This window comes from Caloenas nicobarica, chromosome 4, assembly GCF_036013445.1.
Source record: "Caloenas nicobarica isolate bCalNic1 chromosome 4, bCalNic1.hap1, whole genome shotgun sequence".
Taxonomy (NCBI): domain Eukaryota; kingdom Metazoa; phylum Chordata; class Aves; order Columbiformes; family Columbidae; genus Caloenas; species Caloenas nicobarica.
In genome coordinates this window covers 51997245-52018178 of record NC_088248.1, presented here as the reverse complement: position 1 = coordinate 52018178, position 20934 = coordinate 51997245, and the positions used below count along the sequence as shown (strand labels likewise).

At 38.9% G+C, this 20934-nt stretch overlaps 1 protein-coding gene across 1 annotated transcript in view; it reads right to left on the bottom strand.

Annotated features, from left to right (window-relative positions):
• CORIN (corin, serine peptidase) overlaps nt 1-20934 on the bottom strand; it is a 141499-nt gene that overhangs the window by 89849 nt on the left and 30716 nt on the right. The gene's annotated exons all lie outside the window — the stretch shown is intronic.

The window sequence follows — 20934 nt, the reverse complement described above, 5'->3', positions numbered from 1 at the left end:
TGCATCAAGGACAAAGTATTAAAATCTAAAATTTATGACAGCTCCCTATTTTGATGGAGGCACTTCTAAGCCATCTAGTCAGGCTCTGGCAGCATTTTTTTTTTCACACAGAGAGCATATCCACATTGTACAATAAACAGGGACCTCAGCCAGTTGTCAAGACCAGACTCGGCCACTAATCATGCTGTAAACAAAACAAGTCATTACCATCCCAACTCTAGCCTTCTGAACAGGGAAAAAACCTGAGCACATTCAAGCCATAGCACTCCTGTTCTCATTATCTGAGCAAACTGGACATAGGTAGCAAAAAATGGGGCAGATCCTTTCCATCATCAGACATTTTGGGACTGGCTTCTTCCAAGAATTCTGTGGGTCATTCACACCCAACCTCCTGACTAGATAAAAGCTGGGGATGTAAAGCCCACAGGATGCAGCTCTAAGGGTTCAGCAAGTCTGTCTCTTCATCACCTTTCAGTCTAGACAGTCTTCATTGTCTAAATGCACTAGTGGCAAATTCTCATATCTATGGACTCATACAACCTCTCATAGGAGCAGGGAAAGCAAAGCATAATGAAGAAAAATGTCATTAGAGCTTTTTCAAATTGCAGTGTCTTTGAAGGGATGGACAAAAAAGGTGGGTTTCAAATTTTATCTAGACTTAGTAAAAAACAATCCCTATTTTTTCAGTGCCTGATGAGTATACTCTTTGTCTTCTCCCTGTTCAGAAATCTCAACAGAAACTAAGGAACTGAATCTTGCCCCACTGAAATAACAGCAAGTCTCTTCCCTCATTCTAATCAAGCTAAAACTATGTCCACAAGTCCCCATGTTAAGATTCCCCCCCACACACACACCAGTACTGCCAACAAGAAATCTTAGCACCAGTGTATCCCATTTTCTGCTACAATCTCTTCTCACTCCCACAGTACAGTGACTAATGGATTTGTTCATCCAGAAATCACATTTTTCCATACAATTCAGGGACATATTCTCCATTAGGAATTAAAAGTAAATGCTGGGAGGTCAGCAAAAAAGTAGTGAGTCTCCAAATTGAGAACACTTTAAAAACTGCAAAGTGCAGTTTTCAAAAGTGACTATATGAGTTAGTTACACATGCCAATGATTTTCAGTGCAACTTCTGCTCTGAAGTTTTACAGGTATTTTTGAAAAATTCCACCAGGATGGTCATCAAATTTACCTGTTAGGCTGTGAGACCAAAATCTGGTGATACTAAAATAGCTTTCCAGGGGAAAGGGAAAACAGGTGGAGGGAAGGGAAGGAAATTCACTTCAGAACCATGAAGTTTTCTTGTAAAAGATGCCACCCCTTTAATGACTACTCACTTTTGGACTTTTGCACAGTATCTTGACCTGCTATAAAAATGTAAAATCTCCCTCCATTTTTTGCATTGTATTTTGTGCTCGAACAAACTCATTGTTGTTTATTTGTTATTGCTTGGGAAAGCTTAACAGGGAAACACAAAAGCTCTGATTTAAAGATTTAAAATATTGAAGCTTTTATAGCAGGAACTCTTTACACTGCTAACCTCCTCACAGCTATCTCTTGCCTACATTCTTTTGCTGATGCTAGGACTACATTTTCAGTAACAGTTGTGATAATAGGGTAACAAACCCATGCAAAATTCTGGGTCTCCCTCACCCAGAAAAATCTCACACTAAATCTCACACTAAATTATCCTAAACTGGGGGGAGGAGGAGAACATAAGGCTTACACAAGTGGAATTTCAACAAAATGATTCACAAAACCATCATGTATCTCCTGAGGCACGATTGCAAAATAGTCCCTGCCATGGCACGTGCCAAGAAGCAGTGACATTTTGGCTGAGAGCATATGCATGGGCTGCTTTAGACCTTTCAAAATTCACACAATCCTGACAGAGAAGAGCTATAGTTTCTTGAAGCTATCTGATCTTTTAGAGGTACTTAGTGGCTGGACAACACAGCACTGAATTCAACATTCATGGCCAAGAAGATGGAATTTTATATCAATTATACAAGAATTTTTAAAACAAAGAGAGATGGAAGGACCCAAGACCTCTTCTTGCAACAGAATCATGATCCATCTTCAGTTTCATGAATCTTGCACTCCTATAAAACCACATCAGTTCAGTATTAATCCCAGGTAGATCCATATGCCAGAACACCCTCCTGGAAGTCAGGTACCTGGGTTAGAGCTTCATCTTTTTAACACAGGTCCTCAATCCACCTTTTCTACTTTTTCTTCAATCATTCACTCAACAAGTAAATTACAGTGTAACAGGTTAGTGTCCCATACCCTCCACATCTCTGAGTCAAAAAGCATAATTTCAGGCTAATAGCAATTGTTGTATCATGGTGCTATATACATCCCAGATTCTCACTGCAGTAGTAACAAATGCTACAGTCTCAAAAAACTTCACTGGTAAATTAAGGAAAGTTACCTTGTGTTTGTACACATTTAGTTCTGCACAGGACTCCTGAGCTCAGAACAGCACCCCACTGGCTCACTCCCAGGGAGCTGCAGAGCACAGGTGTATCAGCCCTTTCCAAGCTTGCCCACAGACCTCTACCCCAGCAGCAGGCAGACATTTATCTATTGCTTTGCAGGGGACAAGTTCCACACAACTGCCTAAGCTGGTCATACTTTGAGTAACACACTATTTCAGAGCAAGGTTGTTTCACCTAAACTGAAATCACAGAATCACAGAATCACAGAATGTTAGGGATTGGAAGGGACCTCGAAAGATCATCTAGTCCAATCCCCCTCCCAGAGCAGGAACACCTAGGTGAGGTTACACAGGAAGGTGTCCAGGCGGGTTTTGAATGTCTCCAGAGAAGGAGACTCCACAACCTCCCTTGGCAGCCTGTTCCAGTGTTCCGTCACCCTCACTGAGAAGTTTCCTCTCAAATTTAAGTGGAACCTCTTGTGTTCCAGCTTGAACCCATTACCCCTTGTCTTACTGTTGGTTGTCACCGAGAAGAGCCTGGCTCCATCCTCGTGACACCCACCCTTTATATATTTATAAACATTGATGAGGTCACCCCTCAGTCTCCTCTTCTCCAAGCTAAAGAGACCCAGATCCCTCAGCCTTTCTTCGTAAGGGAGATGCTCCACTCCCTTAATCATCTTTGTGGCCCTGCGCTGGACTCTCTTCTGGAAGTTCCCTGTCCTTCTTGAACTGAGGGGCCCAGAACTGGACACAATATTCCAGATGAGGTCTCACCAGGGCAGAGTAGAGGGGAAGGAGAACCTCTCTCGACCTACTAACCACCCCCCTTCTAATACACCCCAGGATGCCATTGGCCTTCTTGGCCACAAGGGCACAGTGCTGGCTCATGGTCATCCTGCTGTCCACCAGGACCCCCAGGTCCCTTTCCCCTACACTGCTCTCTAATAGGTCATTCCCCAACCTGTACTGGAACCTGGGGTTGTTCCTGCCCAGATGCAAGACTCTACATTTTCCCTTGTTATATTTCATTAAATTTTTCCCCGCAAATGAGAAGAAAAAGCAGAGATTCTCTATTCTGATCATTTGCACAAAACAAGTCCCTCCATTAATTCTTACATCAAGCCCAATAGCTTGTGATAAACAGAACATACCTTTCAGACACTTAAGTCTGCTCAGTGCCAAATTGCTCTGTACTTGGGCAAATAGTGATATAGACACAGCATTCTACAGAGCAAGGAATAATTTATATTAAAGGACATGAAAAGTAGGAAAAAAACTATTTAAGATACAAATGCAAGGGACTGCTTATTTAATGAGTAGGTATCTAAACAGGAAGATTAAAAGAGATAAGAAAAAAAATTCTAGTAAGAAGAATGTGCTTTTTCCAAAGAAACAGAAGAACTGAATAATTACACTAACAAACTGCCACAGATATTAAAAAAAATAATAATGCAGTAAACCTCAAAATGTATAACTATTCTACTAAATTCCTAAATTCTGTTTCATATTTACAGGATGTGTTTCATAACCTATGTGGTCCTCCAGTGCCAAAATGCTGTTCTGACTAATGGTATAGCATACTAGCACTAAACATGTTACAAAGAAGCAGGAAACAAACTAGATAAATGCCAAATACACAAAGAAAAGCCTCACCCTATTTACTTCTTTTCTGCAGTAAAGATTCATTAATCACAGGGAATAGAACGCACATAAACTAGTTTGGGCAATACTTACAGCGGGGGAAAAAAGAGCAGCGAATGGGAACAACAACATGTGAACAAGCTGTTGATCAGAACAGCATGGCTCCTAATTATATGGGTCATTTCTGACATTCATCTAAACTAAGAGTTTTCTGTTTATCACTGGCTATTTCCAGATGGACTGAACCAGTAAAAAAGGGCTCCTTCTACTCCAACAATTGCAATGCAAGTCTACAGTTTCATATTCAGTGCTGCTGAAACTAATTTAAACAACATATTTTTCCCTTTCCTTCTCTGCTCTTCAGATTGTTTCCAGATTGCACTGCCTATGGGCTGCATCTGCACAAAGTGAACTGGACTAGAGAACTGAAAATAACCACCTACGTTCTTTCCTGAAAGGCAATGTTTATGGCAGCCTCAAAGAAATGCAGCTGAAACTGCAGCTTAAGCTTGATTAATCTTTTTTAGATTTAAAACACTCAACCATCCCTGTAATGATACGGTCAAGATTCCTCACCCAACAGTGTTTGTTGCTTCTGGATGTTTTTGAAGCCACACAATGAACTAGCTCTGGGCACTAGCCTGCCTGAAAAAACAAACAGCCTTTCCTCTCCTCTCCTGCCGCACTTTTAAATTTTTTGGTGGGCACAGGGTGTAGGAGAGAAAGAGGGGAAAAAAAATAGCTCTTTCACTTGGATCAGATCGTTGGGTTGAATAGCTTTCTGGCAGCAAAAACCTTTGTTCTAGGACAAGAGAAGGGGGAGTACAGTGGAAGGAACCAGCAGGTAAGATCAGAGCCTGCTCACAGGAGCTGAAGCAGTGCTTTAGCACAATGTGTCCTCACTGCCCAGCACCATAAAGCACTTTGTAAGTGTTAGGAATATTTTAATTGCAGCATCAGAGTCAATTCCTTTCTGATGAAAAATTAAAAAACATCTTTACTCTAAAAATGGATGAATAAATTTGGTGCAAGTCTGCATTCTGCATGCATCCCTTTTCCAACTTGTGGTATAGAACCTGATCTAGGATCTTTCCTCCCAGCATTGGCCACGTTAAATGTAATGCAGTTAAATGCCATCAGATAATGCTAATGTGAACTGGCATAGATCCTAGCTGGGTATATTTTTACTAGGATTTTCATAGCAGATCTGCAAAACAAGCATCGGTCTCAGGTATAAAAAAAAAGCATAACATGGTATATGAGAGTGCTTGAAGAAGAAAGTATGCAGCCTGATTTTCATATCCCAGGTCAAGTCTGCTGATATTTCAATTAGAAAATAATCTTTTAATCAGAGCAACTTTTACAGAACATCTTTAAGAAGTTTATGGAAAAAGAAGCAGTGTTCAATTTGCAGCAGCGATCACCACCCACTTTGTTACAGAACTTAGTTTAGTACCCTCTCAGTAGTAAGTTGCACAGTTACAGTCCATAAATTCACTGGTAAAGCCTCAGTAAACTCAAAATTGGCAACATTCACCTGGCACATTCATAGGAAAAGCTCCCCCAACGTGGAATGAAATCTTACCTTAAATCTTAAAATGTCTTGAAATTTTCTACGAAGTCCATTAGCTAAACTCATCCATTCTAACTCAGAAACTTGTCTAACTTACCTACAGCAGCAATTTGCAGACTTCTTGATATGGGAATGACCTTCAGCAAATCAAGTTTTTTTTCCAATCCCAAGTTGCCACATTCTCCTGACCTCAGAAGGATCTTGTGACTCTGCTTGATTTCACAATCTCATATGTGAGACATATGAAGCTATAGAATGCTCTTTCTACCTCCTCCTGTTGTTATTGAATATCTGGATTGCCATGGACTTTTGCTCCAGATCAAAGGAGCATGGCATTCCACCTAGCATCTGGTCTTTTCATCAAAATTTATTTCCAAAACTCATTACTGTCTCCAAAAATGTTAATACTTCTTTTAATTTACTATGACATCTTGATACATTTTTCATTTCAATTAAAACAGGAGATAGATTTTCTTGGCCTCTCTCCAGCTATGAATTTCTCATGTTCAGTCCACTTAGGACTTAACATCTGATACTGCATTTCAGATGTTTTCTCTAACTCAGGCATCCAAATAAGTGATTTTCTTCTGACACGCTTCAACAGATGCCAGGAACTAGGATCCATCCTTCGCCATCCACCCAGCAGGGAAATCTACAAACTGTTTTCTCCTTAGTTCAACTATCAGGACTTAAAACCAACTATTTCACAACAAAAGCACAGACTCTGGAATTTTTTCACGTGAATGCTGGCTTGAAAACATGATTTTCACAACTCACAGAAGCCTCTGTTTCCTGACATGAGGGACAGCTTGGCTGTCGCGTGTTTACGCCAGGTGGCTGTTCCCTTCTAAACACATTCTCAGGCCCTTCCTTCCATTTTTTCCACACTCCTAGAAAAGTGGCAAGTTTGTTCTCTTCTAGGTCATGCTATACTGTAACAGAAAACACTAGCCAATCCTTACAGAACAGTACACATTATACTACTGAATTTAAAAAAAAAAAAAAAAAAAGAAAAAGAAAAAGATACACACATTCTGGAGGAAAACCGCCAAAATTTCTACAATTAGTAAGAGTGCTAGTTGGGTGCTCTTTTAAGTCCTTGGAAAAATACAGTAAAATGCAGGATAACAGATCTTAGAAATTTATGAAACTAATTATGTGATAAAAGATTAATAAAATCAAAGCAGTAGTGGTGTCATTCGCATATGCTTTAGCACAACAAGAAAAGTAAGGTCTAAAGGAAAAGCTATTTTTAATTACAACACCTGATATAGACAGAATAAAGCATTATTAGCATTTCTGACAAAGGAAAATTCAGACAATAGCTTATAATGGTTTACGAGTGTCCTCTGGTCTTGACGGTTCCACCAATGGCTAAAACATATCACACCATCTTTCGGCTAAAAGCTTTCACTGTATTAACTACTGTTTTTTTCTCTCATGTATATCATTAATTTTTCACAATTACAATAAAATTTAGACATATTTTATTTCCCTGGGTTTTGCTTCCTCTTACATGATTTAGTGGGAGGATTATGCCCAACAAAACTTGCCTGTTTTTCCCAGCTTTCTGAGTACGGGGTGTAGGTGGCAATGGGGGGACTGCAGGGTGGACTCTGTGAGAAGTGGTCGGAGCTTCCCCATGCTGGGCACAGCTGGATCCAGATGATGTGAAAAGACCCACTGCAGGGCAAAGCTGAGGCCCTCAGCCATGACGGCAGCACCTCAGGGAAACTATGTTTAAAAAAGGGCAAACTGCTGCACAGGGGGGTGATGTAAAAAGAAGTGTGAGAAATAAACCTGTGAACACTGAGGTAAGAGAAGAGCAGGGAAGGAGATGCTCCAGAGCAGAGGTTCCCCTGCAGCCCATGGAAAACACCCCAGTGAAGCAGGCATCCACCCTGCAGCCTGGGGAGGACTCCTGGCCAGAGCAGGAGAACTCCAGCTTGCAGACGATCCATGCTGGAGCAGGCTCATCCTGAGGGACTGCAGCCCACAGAAAGGACTGACATAGGAGCTGTTCTGGAAGGACTGCAGCCCACGCAGGGACCCAACACTGACGCAAATGAAAGCATGAGGAGGAAGAAGCAGCAGAGAGGAACTGTTATGAACTGACCACAACCACATCCCCATGCCCCTGTGCCACTCACAGCAATGAGGAGGGATGGGAATGAAGGAGCAAAGCTGAACCTGGGAAGAAGGGTGGGGTGGGAAGAAGGTGGTTTAGGTTTTTCTATTTTTTTCACACCGTCCAACTCTATTTTTAATTGGCAATACATTAAATTAATTTTCCGTAAGTCTGTTTTGCACCTGATGGCAAATGGTAAGTGATCTCCCTGTTTTCCACTCAAACCAAGAGATTTTTCTTTTTGTGTTCTCCCTCCACTGTCCTGTTGAGAGGAGGGAGAGAGAGAATAGCTAGATGGATATCTGGCAGCCACCAAGGGCAACCCACCATAGTCTAATAAAAATATTCTTTCTTTTCAAATTCAAGTAACAGGAAAGAATAATTGAAAACACTAAAACAATTCTACAAAGGCAATTTAGTTTTGCCTCAAGCATTGATGTGCTATCTTATCTTTTCTTTAGCTATCCCAGATCCCACTTAGCCATGTCAGATTTGGATAATCTTTATGTGCTTCTCACTGCATGATGTTGCCGAAGATAAACCCTATGCCAACTGAGCAGACCTTCAACAGAGACACTGGACTCAGAGTCATGTGGAAAAAATTCAGTGAAGTTAGGAGAGGAAGCCCGAGAGAAAGGGAAATCATAGGTAATCTTTCTGTATGGAGAGCTGAACAGAGGCAAGGAAAAGACAGGGACACATCAAAGATGTACTAATGGAATGAGGTCATTTGGATAGTTCCTACTACAGGATAAAACCCTGATGCATCTTTCTGTCAGGCTACGTTAATTATAAGAGTATAAATTAGAAGAAGACAAAACATGGACAGAAAACCAAAATCAAGCTGTGGAAGGAAACAGATTTAAAAAATCTTAAGTCTTCAATTCTTTTCAAGTCTGATCAACATCTCTGCATCATTTGTACTGCTTCCTTCAGTATAAAATTTCCAATTATTCCAAAAAGTACTCTGTTTGCTATTCTGCAGCTGTTTGTATCAGGACATATTCTGAATCACAGTTTGAAAACAACGAAGAAACTTCACAGACATTTTGGCCATAGTACTCAAAATATACCAGTCAAACTAGGTCACAATTTTATTCATACTTTCAGGTTGGATCCACTTCACTTGGCTTTGTTTTTAAATCAGCCAGTTAAGGAACAAAATTTTCTTAATTTCCTTTTTAATATTTCCCCTTCAAGACTCCTGAAATCCTTTGTCTTTCAGACATCTGTCCTAAATTTGCCATTGTAAATAGTGAGACAAATAATTAATTTCATTTCTTCAACAATGTCAAGCTCTTCAGTGTCTGAATGACTCTTGCCAACTGTTGGAGACCTCTGTTGTCTTCTCTCCAGAATCTCCCTTATGCTGTATGCAGTGAAAAGTACTCTTTATATGACTTAACCTCTCATGTAATTACATTTCCTTTCATTTACCATCTTTACCTTCCTTTCACTTTCTGTATTACAATGTCAGCTTCATACTATAATTTCTGCAATCTTGTATTGTCAAGACAGCTCTTATTTTCAGATAGAGTTTGTATATCCCTATTTATATACTTTCTCCACTATCCAAGACATAAAAATCATTACCTATAATGAGTGCATTTTACCTCTCAATAATGAGAGCAACTTAAAGAGTGCAACTTATCTTTCAACACATCCCACTTTGCTTGTGTTTCTTCATTATTTTTTTCTACTTGGATTTCATCCAACTGTTTTGCACTTAAATACTTATGGGTTAGATAAGATTTTTTTAAATTGTTTACACAAGAATTTAAAAATAATTATGATGGTGTAAGCTATTCAGATACAAATCATTTGTGTCTATTTTAAAATATATATTAACTGGGGGTTTTTTTGCATTGTTATCTTAGGCTTAAAGAACCATTACACTTTTATGTCACCCCTCAGTACCACTTTTTCCCTCATGGAATGCTGAAACACTTAGAATACAAATACTGTAGATGCACTTTTATCTAAATAACATAGTAAACAGTTGTTGTAATCAGGGTACCTCATCATCCTTCCAAAATTAAATCTATCCAAATGAAAGGATGACATTTGCTTTATGAGCAGTTCAAAATTATGTATGTTGATGAAAACATTACAAATAAAAAGAGTATTTTTAACTTTATTTTCCTGTTTATTTCAAAGCACCAAATTGAGTATTTGAGGCTACCATATCAAGATTTAAGCTCTTTAACTGGATATCCAAAATGAGACATCCAGTTCTGAAAGGCATTGAGCATTCACTATACACGAAGTTTTAAATTAAAGCTTCATCTAATTAGAGGTTCACTACTCTAATAAACACTGGTTGGATACCTCAAATCAGAGGTCACATGTTTGGGAAAAGCTGCAGAGCCTCTCTGGCAGACCATGGATAATTAATGGAATTCATAAGTTTAGTGCTGTGCTCTAGAGCTGATAAGAAACTGCTTAAAATTCTTCATAACCCTGCATGTGGGGATAAAAAGGTAGCCACAGAATAAATAGACAATTTTTTCAGAACTACTAAGCACCAACAGACCCCGTTCAAATCAACAGGGGAAGTAGATGCCAACTACATTTTGGAAAGCACTGACTTTTGCATATTTGGAATTCATTCTTGAGGCTAGACAGTTTCTCTGCTGAGAGCATCTTTTAAGCATGTGCTGAAGGGCTTTCTCAATAGGGATGAATTTAGCATGTGTTCAAATGTTGTTCTAAATAGTTGCCTTCCCTTTTCAAATGTGTCACTCTCTTGATTTCTGTTGCTCCTTATGATTTAATGTAAGCCAAGACACATTGCCACCATAATACCAGAAAAATAAAAAGTTTGTTAAAGAGACATCTGTAAATGAAGCAGGTTCCAAATTCTTTATGGCAAGCAAAGTGGCGTGAAAGAAATTAAAGTAACACAACTAATGAAGAATATTTGAATGTCGTTTACTCATCTCTGGTTCCTACTAGGATTCTCTCCAATTGCATGTATTCCTTTTGTATCTATTGAGGTACATTTGCACAAATCAAAACAATATTTCAAACTTCCACTCAAATTGATGCCTAAAAAGGAACATCATGTACCTAGTACCTGTCTTCTGCCTTTGATTAGCTCAAAACTTCTGTTAGGAATGTAGGCACAATTCGCTTTGACAACTGTATTAAGTAAGTATTTTAGGATATCTGGATAGGAGTAATTTTAAGAGTGATTCCATGAGAAAAAAAAAATTGTAGTCAATAAGCTTATTTTTTTAAGAATCTCAGGTACGAAACCATTTGCTTCTTAAGTTTCAGGCTTTAGAAGTTTTATTAACAGCTCCTGTGTAGTCAATGCATTTGGTACTAACTTAGCCAGTGTCAGAGCAGTCAGCTCATCGAGGAGACAGCAAACACCAATGCATGAAAAGAAGCAAACAGCACAGTATGGCTCTGAGCAAGGGGAATGGGGACACCTTCTCAGCACTGCTAACATCTAAATGAAGCCAAGACAACCGATAATAGCTTATGTGGGGAAAAGGGAAACAAGCTTTTGAACAGCAAACCCCATCTGCAGATCTGAAATAGAAGTGAGACTCCAAGAGTATTTGAAAAGAATTGCTCTGCATTTAACTTGGTTCAGCTAATTAATTATACAATTTGAAAGGAATGAGTGATTCTCAACTACCCCTCGTGTTCCACAGGTACCAAAGGAAGAGATGATAAGGCTACAGACCACCTGCAGTAGAAAAACAATTCATTATCTCCCAGGTCACAGAGAGGGGATTAGCCATGAGGGAAATAAAACTCATATTTTAGATCAGAGTTGAAATGTTATCATAATTTTTTAAGGTAATCTGTACCAGCTGCTGTACAGTGGAAAACCACAGCCAGTCTGCACCAGACACTTCTTGCTCAGCTCCGAGTTTAATGCAGTCATAAATTCTAACCCAGTTATTCTCCTGACCAAAGCATATTACAGAATGCTGGACTCTTCATCAAGAAACCTCCTTTTTTTGGAGCCCTACTTCTTTCACCAAGGTCCTTCCAGATGCTGCCCTTTTTGGCTGAGGCACATACTTGTTTCTTTAATCCCTTAGGCAGGCGCAGCTGAGAGAAGGTAAGCTACTTAGCCAAAGCTGAGGCTGAATACCAAGACCCCATGAGGTGTGAGCTGGACTATATTCCAGATCTGGTATTTTGATTAGGCATTTCCTAATTACCGGATTCTTTAGTGAAATTGGAGACATATTTCTAAGAACCTACCATTAAATATACAAAAGGCACAAAATGAAATTAATTTTAGAATTAGATCTATCATTAGAGACCAGTTTCCATGGCATATTAGGTTGGACAGGATTTTGCTATCGTTTTGAAACATGTGCATGACTTTAGTTGTCTTGACAGGCTTTGTCAAAAAAAAAAAAAAAAAAAAAAAACAAACCAAAAAAACAAACAAAGGAGAAGATAAAAAAATGGTAGCTTCCTCAAGCCCCAGGCAGGCATCCAGATGGTTTTAGTTGGTGGGAGGGGTTTTTATATTACTTTCATTTTTTTTAGCAAATGTGTTTTCAATAACTGAAAATGAATGCCAGTTTGATTGACAACATTTAATTATGCACCAATACTGTTATGTTCAAAACAAAAAAAAAACATGCTGTGCTTTGTAAAAGACTTACAATCATTGAGATATCCAGCAGGCTACAAATATGTCAGTACAGAAACAGGCTGTGCCTGAGCTGTCCCAGTTGTCTTTGGTCAACTGCCATTCTAGAATAGCTAAATTACTCTTCTGATCTGTTCAGTAAGAAATTAGAACTCTTTTTTTCTGAGTCACAATGATAACTTATGCTCACCTCACTTTCAGACAAAATTAACACAGCAAACCCCTCCTTGTGACATCTGACCAGAACACAGCACGACATATGCTAAGCAGAACACTACAAGTACATGAAACCCCCTTTGCAAACTCCAGCGTCCTGCTCAGCAATTTTCAAGTGGAGCTTAAGATCCAGGTGTTGATCTTTAAAGCTCTGGCTAACTAAGAACTGATCAATCTAACAAATTATTGCTTTCCCTATGGAAAATTCCCACAACTATGTTTGTCAAAGGTATTTATGTGCTTGTTTCATTATGGCATAGATAGTCATTGTCTATAAAAGATCATTTGTGTTAGCCAGAAATATTACAGCCTAGATCTTCTGAATTAGATAGCACATTTGGCAAAGTATATGTTGCAAAACATAATATACAGCTTCCTGGGCCCTTTCTTTATTCTGAAGGGCTGCTACTGACTATTATGTCTATATCAATGGAATTTTCTTTTGAGCATTATATTTTTAAATTATTTAGTGGTGGCCTAATTCTGTTTCTACCATTAGAGTCTGAATACTTCTGTTCACAGACAAGCCTAGCTATCTACATTAATGGAGTTATTCCTCAGAGTTCCAGTTACACTATTTGATCATTGAGAGCAAAGAAGAATGTTGACAAACTTTTACAGCCTCAGCAATTAGAGGTCAACCCCACCCTTTTTTAATGTGTAAAAGGATTAGATCAATATACAGGTGTTTAAGAGCTTAACTATGACGAGGTTTGCTATAGCTGCATGTCAGTTCAGCTTGCATCTAAATCTTATGAACGTGATGCTTGTTGCTAGTTGCTTGTGCAAACTGAGATTTCTAAGTTCTCATACTTAATTGCTTTTCCCAGAATGGAAAGTCCATTTATTCCTTTCACAGAATTCCACTAATAAATACAGATAGCTTCCTTCAATGCTGCCTTTTACAGCTCATTGTTTAATTTCCTCTGTTAGTTACATAGAGAGAAATGACAAGCTGTCCCATGAAAATTAGGACAAAATAATCTCAAACATAGTTAAACAAGCTGGAATGTTAAACTTTTTTCAGCCATGCAAAATGCTCATGTTCTATTCCCTATGTACAAATATTTTATACTCTAGAATCATAGAAATACTGTTTGAAAGAGTCCTCTGGAGGTCTCTAGCCAACTTGCTGCTCCAAATGAGATTGCCACCAGCACATTGTCACCCAAGACTTGGGCTGTGTCTTGGAAACACCCAAGGATAGGGATCCCACAGCCTCTCTGGGAAACAGGTTCTACTGCTGTATTACCCGTCCAGTAAAAAAGCTTTTCCTAATTTCTAGTCTGAACTTCCACTATTTTATTTCATTGGAGAGTATCATTAGGATTTTTTTAAATTATTAGTCATCATAAGGGTGAGAAACACAGATTTTGTGTATGGATTAGTAGTTAAATTAATCTTTAACTGTGTTGGGCTTTTATCACTTTCTCAAATCCCCATCCCCATAATTATTTCAAATCATGGTACTCACTATGTTGTTCTTGAATTTCACGATTGTGAAAGATGACAGTGACTGTAAATCACTTTGTGTTGCATCAGTACTTTGACCTTCCAGTTTTTAGACGAAGTTCAGATCTTACCATTTTATATTAACAATGGCTCTATACCCACACCTGGATGCACTCTATCTATTGCAATCCATAACAGACCATGCAGGAGCATAAAGCAGATCAACTTTAATCAAACATAAAATCACATGCTGCTACCAGATGTAAGGTGTACCTTTGGAAATAAAGTGATCAATCATAATATAGAACAAAACATGTACTAACATCATCTTTTTGTTGAAATAACTACATAAATAATTTTTAAACAGTTTCAGATAAGTTGATGGGTCTGAAAAGGAAGTCAGTGGCTGCGATTCTCAGCCAGTTATCTTAAGATAGGCTTTGTTTCAGTGTTCCCATCCTTGAAAGCTTCATGTCAGGCTGGGAATATGACTTCTTGCTTAGCTTCATGGTTCAATTTTGACCATAAATATCTGCTTAAACTACAAGCAACAAAGTGTAAAAAAACCCCAAAATGGATGCATAAAAGGCACAGAGCTGAAAAGACTTCTGTTCTTTAAAGTTTTAAAGATGCACACATCCATAACTCTAGAAGCACACACACATCATTTAAAGGCTAGAACAAAGCTGACTTTGTAGTTATTTCCAAGGAGGGAATCTCCCACTCTAAAGTAAACCATGCTGCTGAAAAACCAAAGAGTAAAGATACAGGGAAATGGAAGTGGGGGGGTGCGATATTTATTCATAGTACTCATTACAGTATTAATCATAACAGATAAATGAGGTCTCTCAGATATCTTATACAGAATATTGTTTCATCAGTCTGCATTTAGACAGATGACAATCTACAAACAGAACAGTTGCTGTAAGGAGCCATGAATTTATGAAAGGGAAGAGAAATCACAAGCTTAGCTAGAGGTAAATGTATGAAAATGTTTGCAACCTCATTACAATTCTCACACAAGTATTTGAAGTTTTTGGCAAACTTACAATTGCCTGAGAACAGTAATGCACCAGGTGATAAAAACTAGGAAGATTTTTCTTTCTTAAAAACATAAATTGTAATGAAAAATGTGTCTATATTCTCTATAGAGAATAATGACTTCCAAGAATCTTTTGGATTCCAGCTAATACATCTTAGATGTCAGAAACGTAAAGGTTTCCTTGACGAGTTACACCCATGCACTCATATGAAATAGCAATGGTGGAATTGGCAAACTGATGAAAACCACGTTCTTGCTGTCGCATTTAGTGAAAATTCACCATGCATTTCTCTTGTAAGTCACTAATTTTGCCATGTCAACTGCAATTTTAATTTTAAATTTCTGCTAGACAAGAAAACCTGAATGGCTTTAATAATTACTTTGACTAGTAAAAAAAAATGCATTTTTTTAATAAGGACCACATTTCCAAAATTTTCCGCAGCTTTTTTTACTTTGTTTAATTTTGAGAGAAAATTTAGGTGTAGGTGAGAGAAAGAAAAGGAAGGTACTGCTGGAAGAGAAAACACTCTCAGGCATGAACTCAAGTACCAACAAAACTAATAGTTACCATATTAGTCTAGTCATGCTTGCATTTGCATGAAAAAACCCCACAGTTGAGTGGCTAAACTCCTGGCCTGGAATTTAGGAAACCACTGTTTATGTTCTTCTATGCCAATCTGAAAAACAAAACCCATCTTCCCTTCAGGAGAACATAATGTTTTAACAACATTTTGGTGGGCTTTTTTTGAGGACAAGAATACCCCTAAAAGATCTACCATGGGTCTACTGCTGCTATTACTACTTATACGATTGGGTCTATTCCAACTTGTATGAGCAATTAAACATAAATTGAGCTAGAAGACAAAGTGATTTATTAGATCACCGTTTCAGATATTGAGGATTAGGGAGATGCAAGCCTATGGTCTGACATTGGATGCAGTTACTGGATACCTTTGCTTCAGTAAAAAAAAAAATGTCTTTAGTATGAGCAGCACAAGACAGGGAGAAAGAGGCAGGGAATTTCTCGTTTCTGTGCCACATGTGACATATCCCATCCATCTATCCCCATAGTGGTTCTCATATTGCACTTTTCTACCAAACAGAAAGCTGTGCCAGAGTAGTTCTCTGTAGATCCTAGTAGTGGCATAACATGAAATACAAAGTATGAGATGCTGGGTAGAGACAAACAGATTTATTTCATGTCTAAATTAAACATAGTTAAATGACAATAGAGAGGATTAGGATAATCTCTAGGCTGAACAGGGGATTGCAAATAAATCAAATTGCTCAGTTTCAGAGATGTGCATGAAAAGTGAAAAGACCCCAGGGTCCTCTGCATAATAAGAACATTTGTTATTTAGGAAAAGAGTAAAAGAAGCAAACAAGCAAACATACATTTCTTTTTGAAGCATTTAGGAAGTCCTCTGATACAGTGACTCACTTTTGCAAAAGCACTTTTCCACTTCATTCCTTCAAGCAGCCATTTAGGGCTCAGGGTTTTTTTTCACCTTCTTGCCCACTTGTGCAAGTGCAAGGAAGAGGTGAACAGGAACAAAATTCATGTTCATTTGGGATGCATGCCTTTTCCTAGCACTCTGTAAAGTACATTTAGAATAACCCAGAGCTGAAAAACAAACAAACAAACAAACATCATATCCCTTATCCCTATCCACCTTGCTCTTTACTCAGTTCTTCTCCTAATGAAAGGTGCAGAGGCCCAGGGTTCTTCCCTGAGTCCCCAGCACAGCCCAGAGCTGCGCAGCCAGGCTGCTCCTCAGGTGACAACCTCTGCAGACCACCTCTTCTGCCACCAGTGCCACCTCCCACTAACACACACGGGGCTACGCCCCTCTCCTTCTCGGCAGCTGCCGCTTCCCGTCCTTTCAAACCAGACGGACCCTGTGCCCGCGTTCCCTCCCCGGGAGCGCCCTCGGCCCCGCTCCCGGCCCGCTGCGGAGCGCAGGGTCGCCGGCAGCGGCAGCAGCTCCCTCTGGTGGCGGCGGCGGCGCGGCTGGACAAGCGGGGCTGAAGCCGATGTGGCTCAGCGGCAACAGCCACAGGCGGCTGGAACCGTTTCGGGCATCAAGACCTGCCGGGGCTTCTGGGGCCGTGCTGGGGAACGGGCCGTGCTCTCTCAGCTCCTCATGGCGATGGAGCCTGCTGGGGTGAGGGGTGATGCCAAGCACAGAAAGGTACGGCAGAATATCGAGCTTGGTCGTGTTACTTTTCATGTTAGGATCTGAACACTGTCACAGTTCTCCGCTGAAACCTCTTCTGTGCAATAGCAGAGGTGTTACTAGACTGACTGATAGAAGTATGAGAGACTTAGCACAGAAAAAAAGGGATATTAAATATACATATGCATCGATATCAGTGAGTGGAAGAAACAAAATCAGATACTTAATATCTCGTGTCCCAGTGCATATTCCATTAGTTTAAAGGATGTTTTTCTAGGAAGAATGTCAACCCTCACTCGCTCTCCTTCCTGTCTCCACAAATCAGCAGTATTACAAACCAGGGATTCTGCTCCATTTGAAATGAAAACATTCCACTCAGTCTCATACACTTGAGATCTCTCCTGCTTGGTCTCCCACTTTACTGCCTAGCTGCAGCCTACTTTTTTTTAAAGATAAAAAGGTACCAATAAAATTGTACTGATATTTATCTTGGAAAAACATCCTTTATTCTTTAAGATAATTACTATTTTGTATATGGTTCTTTTTCTGTTAAGCATTGACTAACAGATGAACAGAATATTACTGCATATACTTTGAAATTCCATTAATATACAGTACTGCACCTATTGGTTCACCTAAGACTCCCTTCCTGATGTTTTTGCTATCAGAAAACTCTCCAATGAATCACCCTAGTGACTTAGGACCATGGCCCATGCCTTCAGAAAACATTTGAACATAACTCACACAAACTCAAATCTCTCAACAGGAAAAACATATTCCTTTACTTGCTTTCCAACAGAGGGGTAACATAGGATACATTTAACTCAGAAGCTGGCCTTTGGTAGGGGCCAGCACTATATGTTCAAGAAAAATTTTAAGAATTTAGGGCAAATATAAGGAACAACCACCCAGGAGTATAACAACAACTTCTGGCAGCCTAAAATTTTGAACCTTCACAAGTCAGAGGTTACAACTGGACTATTGTGTTTGAAAGCCCCCAACAGACCAACCCCTCATGAAGTTCTCCAAACATTTTCATACTTTCTGGTTTTCTCATCATCCTGTGGCAATGAGTTCCATCACATAGCTACATATTCTGTGAATATGTATCTTTTTTAACTTACTGTCAATAAGCAAAAAAAAAAAAAAAAGGCACCTACTGATATAATGAAAAACAGTGAGTAACTGTTTCCTGTTCTATTTCTTCAAGACATTCAAAATTGTATGGATATCTACCACAACCACTTATTCTTCAGCCAGCTGTTTTGCAGGAGGCAAACAGTGTCTTCCTCCTATTTAGTCCCTCCACACATCTAAGCCATTCCATGTCTCTGCTGGTGTGGCTTTCTGCTATTTGCCTTTTACAATTTGATATAATGAGATTTTCTATATCGTTCTTTGCAGATTCATGACGACAGCTAACACTCTCTTTGCCTTCTTACAGTCATGGAGCCAGAATGCTGTCTGCAGCAAACTGTCAGGTCTTTTGGGTTTATTTGTGGTGAAGCTATCTGAGGGTCCAGCATTGTATTACACAGAGTTAGAGTTGTTCCCCACTCTCTAGCATTCTTTTGCACCTATTGGCACAAAGTCATCTAAACATTTTATCAGTCACTCTCTCCAGTATGAGACCTTTATGTGATTCCCAGCTATTCATTTTAGACAGATAATTCTGTATTAGCAGAAATGTTCTTACTTGACTATTCACTACTTTCCCAGACCACAAAACCCTGTAAGACTCCATCAGTAATCTTATTCACTGTGGAGCCTAACCGTTCATTCTTATTTTTCCTTCTGTCTTTAATGAGTAATCAATCTATGAGAAGAGTCTCTTTTAGACTTCTCAGTGAAGACTCTTGTTAACGGCATTTTTAAAAGCCAAGTATGTTGTATTAATCAGCATTTTCACTGACTCCTTCAAATAACTTTTTAATAGAGTTGTGAGGCATTGCTTCCCCTTGTAAAATGGAAATAAACTTCTTCATCTCTTCCTTATCATGCATTTCCATTTACCCACCAATCTATTCTTTACTAGAATTTCTGCCAAACAACTTCTTTCTTCAAGGTCTTCTCAGATAATTGATGTCATATGTGCTAAATTTCATTCCTCTCCAGTTAGTAACTCAGCAACGTCTTACTTGTGTTATTTTAAAGTCTTGAGTGAATACCATATGGTCATAATGTTTATCCTTTATCTTATTAATGTGTTCTAATGTCTTTTATTAAAGCTATGGTTCACAAGTAAAGCAAATCCAGTGCTAGGGGTACTAACGCCAGAACAAAAACATTACAGCCACATGAATGCCAGTTCAAACATGTTCTGAGAATTTTGTCTGGTTGGTTTTGCACTAGCAATTTCTATGTCGTATGACATATCATTTGTCTTTTAACATCTTGCATAAAACCAGTACAAATTCCAAGTTGTGCATGCTTACTAAATCAACAGAAATGCATTCCCCTGCCCCCATTTCAACCAGATGAAACTTGTACTGATGGATTATTTGCTAGTGTGCATTTATGATGATGGAACATCAGCCTCACAGTTCATTTGGAGATTTATTTTCTTATAAAATATGCCTAAAAAGCTCAAACCTCTGTTTTACATAGGTTCAAAAGTGGTTACAGAAATTCATGGGAGAACATTCATCAGGACTCACTGCAAATCACTAGAATCTGCTACCATATAGTGTTGAAGTGTCTCTGTATGCTAGACCTAGTTTATTCTTCTTTAGGCATGTGCTAACGATCACAATTGGATCCAGATGCTAAGTAAGAGAGTTAATTTGATCTACCACCACTGTTCTCATTGGTCATTAAGCTGTACTTGTCCCCCAAAATTTTTTTTACTCCAAAAGGCTATTCCAGTCTTCCTATTCCAAAACTTATTTATATCTCATCTCCCAGCCCTTGTCTTGGGTATATATAAATATATATATTTAATGTATCTACACAAAGAATTAAGGCAATGGCCACATGAATACAGATAAGCAAAACACCTGAAAGTAGAATCGAAGACTGAGTGGTTATTGATTAGTAACATACCAGCTCCTAATGTATCTGACAGGAGGAAGAAAAACTAACTTCTCAGTCTGAGATGGTTTTTGTTGTTGTTTTTGTTTTTTAAAGAAATCTGTGGTATTCCACATTTGTCTTTGAAAATCTTTTGTCTTTTACACAGAAGACACCACCTCACAGCAGCATGCAATGTAGTCATGCCTACTGAATTTACATGCAATCATACTGCTGTTGGAATGAACTACACTTACCAGAACACAGCACAACTTAAAAATATCTTCATAGGCTACAAATGGCTACCAAACCCTAAATATGTGAAAGTTTAGAAATCCAGACCTAAGGTTGTCCTGAGACACTGTAGCACTGTCCCTGCATCAGCATCCTAGGAGGAGAAGATATAACCTCCCATACACGCGTACGCATATTATATCCATCTCAAAAGAGTTTATTCCAGAGTTCATTCCAACATAATAAGAAAAGGGAAAAAAGTTTTACAATGTTTTGTCTTTATTTTCTGGACTTCCACGTATCTCAAATATGATGATTAAGCAGCTGAATACAAATACGAACACAGAATCTTATACCATATATCTATACCGTATCTACCCAGTTAC